Source organism: Cynocephalus volans, chromosome 10, assembly GCF_027409185.1.
Source record: "Cynocephalus volans isolate mCynVol1 chromosome 10, mCynVol1.pri, whole genome shotgun sequence".
Classification (NCBI taxonomy): domain Eukaryota; kingdom Metazoa; phylum Chordata; class Mammalia; order Dermoptera; family Cynocephalidae; genus Cynocephalus; species Cynocephalus volans.
The window spans coordinates 13,176,701-13,184,455 of record NC_084469.1 but is presented as its reverse complement, the minus strand read 5'-3'; positions in this window follow the sequence as shown (position 1 = coordinate 13,184,455).

Here is a 7,755-nt window from a genome sequence, read left to right as displayed (position 1 = left end):
GCTTCAATCTCTACAATAGAAGTAACTGAAAATGACCAATCGACTTTTTGTTCTCTGTTTCTGCCTTCCTCAGACTTTTTCTGTCTGTAAAACCAACTTCCTCTGCTCACCTCATCAGAACATTCATTCTATTTTATGAAATGAGGTGTTACCCAAGTCTAGAATTGCAAATAAAAGCCAATTAAGATCTTTAAACTAAATTTGTTGTAACGTAGTCTTTTGACGGTTGGTACATAAACCATGTCTCCCTCATAAATATTACTTATGTGGGGTTGACCCCAACTTTAGAAAGATTTTGTGTCCCATCAAAACCACAAAACTCACTAAATCATAGTCTTCCTATCTTGTAACTCATGACCACAATTTCTTAGAAATAAATTATGAGACAGCTGAATCTTGCTGTATTAAGAGACAAGGTGGGAAGGATGCTTGGGAGTCGAAGCCCTGGGGTAGGATTGCCAGATAGATTACAGGACATGGAGTTAAATTTGAATTTCAGATACATAATGAATAAACAACCAATAATGCATGGGACAGACTTATACTAAAAAATTATTTGTTGTTAACTGAAATTCAAATTTAATTTTTATTTGCTAAATCTGGCACCCTTACCCAGGAGTCCAGTTCTGACTCTCACAACAGACAGCATTTAAATCCTGCAATCCTCAGAATCCTCTGTAAATGAGAAGGCTGAACAAGGGTGTCTTAGTCTGTTCCTGTTGCTATAACAGAATACTTGAGACTGAGTGATTTATAAAGAAAACTGAAATTTATTGCTTACAGTTTCTGAGGCTGGGAAGTCCAAAGTCTATCTGGTGGTGGTGACAGTGACCCAGGGGTCTCACATTACAAGACGGTGGAAGCAGAGAGAGCAGAGAAAGACTCTCCTTTTCTTTCAAAGCCCTCAGAACCACACCCCTGACCACCATTACTAATCCATTCACTACAGCATGGTCCTACAATCCAATCACCTCTTCAAGGCTCCACCTTTCAATTACCAGAGTAGGATTTCCCACCCTCTTAACAGTCACAGTGGGGGCCAAGTTTCTAAGACATAAAACCTGGGGAACACAATTCAAGTTTCAGTGAGTTTTGGGGGGACATAATTCAATCCACTACAAAGAGGAATCCTAACTAAGGTTTCTTGCAGCTCAATCATTACGTAATTCTATGACTCAAATACTAATGAACTACAAATATAATGCTAGGCAAGTTATTTAATCTTTTGGTGAATCAATGTCGTCATCTTCAACCTAAGGATGACAAAGCCAACGTTACAGAATTGTCTGATGGATGAACCCAACTCATGCCTCTGTCATAGATAAACAAAGCTTGACATTAGTTAAAGAAGTGGTGAAAACAGATTTTATTCAGTAACTACTGACAGTAAGGGAAAGAGCTGTGCTCCATTCCAATTTGTACAGAGGTGACTGGGCATTTTAAAGGGAGAATGAAGGAGTAGGAGGAGGGAGAAAGCAGGGCTCAAGTAGAATCAGAGAAATGAAAAATTACAGACGGTTGATCTGTGTAAATGTGATCAGGCCACCTGTGTCTGCTAGCTGGCAATTATGGAGTCAGGACTCTATCCTCTCCCGGGGACACCCAGGCCTTATCCTTCCTGATGATTACATTTCAAAGAAATGGTTTTCAGATCCTTGAAAAAGACACGCTGGAATTGCAGGAGATACATATACATCCCAAAGGGACAGAGAAAAGACTCACAATTGTAAGCCTTTTTTAGTAAATGCTCCAGGAAAGGGTGGTCAGGGGCCTATTGTCAGGTGTTGGCTAGAACAAAGAGTAAATTCTTTTGACAGCTCTTAGCTTTTCCTGCCAGGAACTCAAAAGGGGGCTGTGTTGTCCCAGCAACGCCTCCATGGGCTGCTGGAAGACTTGCTAGGATCGGTTAGTTTCAGCGCAGGGGTTTGGACAAGTTCATGTGCGCCAAGAGTTCTTTGCAGTTCTCACCTTCAAAAGTGCCTGGCGTGGTAACTTGTACTTAATAAACAGTCATTTGTTTATTCGTGCAAAATACTACAAGATCCCTCATAATCAAATTGTATATAATGAGAACTTTTTACAATGCAATCATATGTGGGAAAAAAGGACTTGCGATGCAAGTTTTAATTGTAAAATACATTATAGGAAACTTGCTTAACTTGCTTAACTTAAAATACTATTGAGTCTTGGCAAATTGTTGGCAAGCAATGGATATGCGGCAGTTTTAAATGAATCTTATTTTTTCACGAAGGCATCTCTTAAGACTTGACATTGCCAATGTTTTTGTTGACACGGGGTTGGTGAACTATAGGCACAATATACACGTATTTAAATTATTCTGGAATTTGTATGTTAGCTCTCAGCTTTCCTTCCCTTCCATTAGTCTAGAATAAAAGGGTTTCTCGGTTTCTGATAGGTCAGGGTACTACTCTGATTTAGTTATATCTGTATTGTGGCAGATCTGAGCTGGATCTGGGGAGGAGCATGCGTCCTATTTTTGTTTCCCTTTACTCATTAGAATTCTATTTTGAAATGGTACAAAATTATGAATTTAATGCAGTGCACACAGAAGCAGTCATGGCTGGAATTGTATTCCTCCGTGGCTCCGAAGAGTTTTCACAGATTTAGGCTGTGTACAAAGAACTCCTTCATCTTTCTGAGATTATTCTCTTTTTCTCCCACTCCCATTGGTGTTGCCTTAGTTCTGACATTCATCACTTCTTGCGTGGAACATTGTCATGCAGCTTCACTCATAGTATTTGTTGGGATAATCTTCCTGTGACAGAAGCCCAAAATAAGAGCAGTATAAACGAGATAGAAATTAATTTCTTTTCACTTAGAAGTTTGAGTTGGCAATGGCAGCTCTGCACCAAAGCCAGTGGGGCCCAGGCTTCTTCTACCTTACTGTTCTACCATGCCAGAGTGTTATCCTGTCCATAGAGTCCAAATGCCTCTCCTTAATTTTCTGTATTTTAGCCTTTGGCAAAAGAGAAATAAGTAAGGGGACCCTTACCCTTAAAGGCATGACCCAGAAATTGAGCTTCAGCTCACACCCCATTGTCCTGAACTTAGTCATATGGCCACACTTAGCTGTAAGGCAGGCTAGAAAATGTGGTCTTTTTTCTGGGCAGCCATGTGCCCAGCTAAAAAAAATTGGGATTTCTTTAGTACAGACAAAGAAAAAAAAGATATAGAACCATACCATCCAATATGGTAGACACATGTGGCTATTTAAATTTATCAAAATTAAAGAACAGCAAAAATTCAGTTTCTCAGATTGACTAGCCCCATTTCAGCACTTAGTAGTTCAAGTGGCTAGCTGCTGTGCTATCGGGCAGCACAGATATGGAACATATCAATCATCGCTGGAAGTTCTACTGGATAGGAGCTGATATAAACAACCAACAATTTCATCTGTACCCCTCCAAACAATTCTTTATACAAATTTCATCAGAGAGATCTTTCTAAACACAAAACTGATCACCTCATTTGTGTATTTAAAGTTCAGTGGGTCTCTACTGATTTCAGCATAAATTCCACATTTTTTAGTTTTTAGCACATCAATCCTTTCTTTAATCTGAACCCTTCTTACTCTCTAGCTTCATTTGCTACACCTCTCCACACACGCCCTCCACTTGCACCACGTGGAGCGGCAGGTCTTCAACGCATCGTGCTTTTTGCACATGCTGTGCCTCCTCCCTTGACTCTCAACTTCTTTACCTTCGTTGCCTAGCTTACCTACTCTCTCATCTAACCATGCGTACTAAGTCCCAATGTCATCTCCTTTTAAAAGTTACCACTGCCCACCCCACTCCTGTACCTCAGTATCATCAGAGATTCCTATTATGCACCTCTAAAATGTCCCAAACAACACACCACCATAGCACTTAATACACTGAATGGGGACTCGTGGTCAATTGTTTTCCTCTCCCACCACCTGGAGGTCTCTTGAGGACAGGTTGTCTTACTTTGTATCTACTACCTATATGCTCATTAAACTTTCAATAAATGTTCATGGGATAAATGTGTGATAGGAAAAATAATTAATTATTAGTTATTTTCAAGTCCTCCCCTTACCTGTATCTTTTTAGGAAGGCAAATTTCCATGAAGACCCTTGGTTTAGCTCAGCAGTCATTGCTGGGGATGCAATGGCAGAAGGCAAAAGAGAAGGGCCAAATTTCTTTGCATGGGAAAATATGCACACTGACTTTCTGGAGGTGGAAGATTTTCCCCACTGGTATGGAGAAAAAATGTTGGACAGGATAATGGGGTTGTTCGGGAGAAAGAGATATGGAAGCTGCCATAGAATGTAGAACTTTGGAGAAACAAAGATGTTTAAGAGTATACACAATGTAATTCCCTTTTCCATATCCACAAGAAACTTTAGTAACAATGAATAATACTTGTTTGTGCTTTAAGAGAATCATTTAGGTTTGTGTTTCTTCCAAGTATAAGAAATCGGTAAGGCAGGTATCAGGGCTTGTCTGAGGAGGTCCAGGTGCACTTGGATTACAAATGAGTGATCATAAACCTCGACCCACTACAATAGCAGATGAGGTTTCAGAGCTGCATCTTTCAGTGTGTGCAAGTTTAGAAATGTTCATGGGCATTTCCACCAATATATTCTGCTTTTCTCTCTTCAAGAGAAGTTATGCTTCATCTTTTCCTCCACCTCTTATTTATCATGAACAAATAAAACAGCTGAGACCACACAGACACTAAGAAACTTTCAGGTCCTTTTTCATGGTTGACTATGGCAGAATAAAAGAACTCACAGGTTGACTACCCTGTTTCCTACCACTCTACCTAAGAAGAAAGAAGCATCAGGATAAATGGCTAAATGGCCCCAAGTAAGGGGCATCTACATTTTGTTAAGTACAATTTTTTATTCCTTGTGGCTGAAGCAAAAGCACAGAAATGTTTCCTATGGACCAATTTAAAAGCCCCTAGTGTGATCTTGTGGTCTCTGAACCACATTGTGAGAACCACCGTCATCAACTTTGGTTTTGTTTTATGTTGGCCTTTGGGGGCCTTCTTTGCATTCACTGTCATTCCAATTCTTATTCTCAGCACCTCCCAAACCTTCTTTTGAAGAAAGACCTGCGACAATCCTGACCTTCTGTGCTCAGCAGGAATGTCATGAGACAGAGTGTCTTACATTTTAATAATGCTCTTTTGGGGAGGGGGGAGACAACAACAGAATGTCATTTACTGATTATCCAGAGAGAATAGAAACCTGCTTCATGCAGTGATGAATGACACACGTCATAGACTGTGATGAGGCATGGAGGGAAAAAAACACTGGGCTTGAGGTCAGAAAACCTGGGCTCAAATCTTAACTTTTTCATTTACACTTACAATTTATGTTACTTACAAAACTTCTCTAAGCTTTCATTTTTTCATCTTTAAAGTAGACGTAATATTACCTACCTCATAGGATAGTTTTCAGGATAAAATGAGATAATAGGTATAAAAGTTCCAGGACCATATCAGGCACTCAAAAAGTTAGTCTCTATAAACCATTGTCCATCCCCTTCCATGTGGTCCAGTCTAAGAAAGAAGTCGCTTTCCAATAAATACAACCAAACAGCCAAAAGTAATTTAAAAAGGGACTCTAAACTTTACTTGTTGGAAAATATTGGTGGTGTAAGTTTCATGTGTCCCCTCCAAATTTTTGTGCTGGAAACATGACCCCCCTGGAAACAGTGTTAAGAAGGTGGGAAATCCAATTATATTTAAAAGGTGGGGCCTTTTAGAGGTGATTGGATCACGAGGGCTGTGCCTCCAGAATGGAGTGATTCATTCGTGAAGTAGTGAGTTATTGTGGGTGTGGTTCTGATGGCTTTATAAGGAGGACAAGTGAGAGGGTTAGCTGGCTTGCTCCAGCCACTCCTCACTATGTGACACCCTTGCGTCCTTGTAGGGAGTCATCACCAAGAAGAGGTCCCTCACCAGATGTGTTCCCTGGACCTTGGACTTCCCAGCCTCCAAAACTGTAAGAAATAAATTTCGTTTTCTTTATAAATTACCCAGTTTCAGGTCTTCTGTTATAAGCAACAGAAACGGAGTAATACAATTAGAGTATCCAACTTATACTCAGTAAAAATTTTCACAATCCTTTTCCAATTCTTCTCATTCTTTTATTAACCCCCCATTCAATGAATTCTCTTACTTTGCTAAATTTCACCCCACCTCTCAAAACACTTTTACCAACATCCCCTAGATTACGGAATGTTTTTTCTCTCACTTTTCTTCATCATGTAGATCAATATAGTTTATCTACCTAAGTCCTTCCCTTTTTCTTCAGATTTTTTTTTATCCCATTGTTTTCTCCAATTATTTTCATCTTGAAAGTCCAGGAATGGGACATGGCAGAGACAAATACTCCCCAAAGGTCAGGGAATGTGGGCAGAAGACCATGCAGGAAAAGACAGCATTCTTTTTTTTTTCAGGAAAGGAGAAAGGTTGAGAGCATCTACATTTTAATTGCTTTACCCTGTCATATTTGTAAAGAGACAAATCAAAAGCCAGTAACAAAACACAGTCTGAGATTGGAAGTCTAGTCAACCTTCCCAAGGTATCTGGAATCAAAGTTTGGAGCAGAGACGTAACTTTCTGATTGGAGGATCACAGCCAGAGGATCAGGTCCCAGGTGCTTCCTTGTATAGTCAGCAACCTGTCCAGGAACTCTGTGTGCTTCGGTGAACAGAGCAGGTGTTCTTCCAAATTTTCTGCATCTGGCATCTGCTCCATCACAAATCACTTCTTATAGGCACAGGCAGTGCCCACACAAGTGTGTATCTGCAGTTTTGTAGAAAGAATAACCAGATCTCTGAGCTCAACAGAGTGTCACATGCTGCTAATGGGAAGAACTTTCCATTTCCTTCAGCTCCCATAGCACTAACCTCTAAGTCAAATCTCGTACTTTTTTCTGCAAACATACTTGGGATTCCTCCTCAGAAACAGATTCAGACAGACACCTCACTAAAGAAATATGGCAGGTGTTTACATGATTAATTCAAAGCTGTTTTTTTGTGTTTTATTTTTTGAGGATTACTTTTACCTTGGGGGGTGGGTTTCACAAATGATGAGGCTAATTTAAATTTGTGGTCTTATTTGTTTTAAAAAGCCACTTTCAGTTAATATTCTTGCATTTCTGTGGAAGAGACCACTGTAGGTCAAGGCATTTTATTCTTCCAGATTTAATCTGATTTTTTTATCTCTCTCCCTTTTTTTTCCTTGAGTACATATCATTCACACTGGTGTTTCTAAAGCTAGGTAGCCTCTCACAAATCTTCCCTTACTGTTCATATCTCATCCTTGTTCAAGCCGTTGTCCCTGTGCAAAAAGGTGTGCCATGTCATGCTCATTATTTCTTTCAAAATCCGTCTCCAGACTTCCTTCACTTCCTTAATTAGTCCCATCACACTCTAACCACTTCTTATCTTTGCACATCCGTAAGTCATTGGTAGGATGAGATCTGGCATCTGTTCGTTTATTGCACTGGTGGTGTTTGCAGGTTTTTTTTTTTAATTAAATTCATGTAAATATTTTTATTGAGCACCTATTGTGTGTGAGCTTCTGTTAAAAGTTTTCAAGAAATACAAACACGAGTAAGGCAGTCTCTGCACTGCAGATATTTTTATTGTGTTCAATTTTGATCTTTTTACAGAAACTGAAGTTTTTCAAAGTACTTAACAGCTTTACTGAGATATAATTCATACATCATATAATTCACCCATTTATTTTTTTAA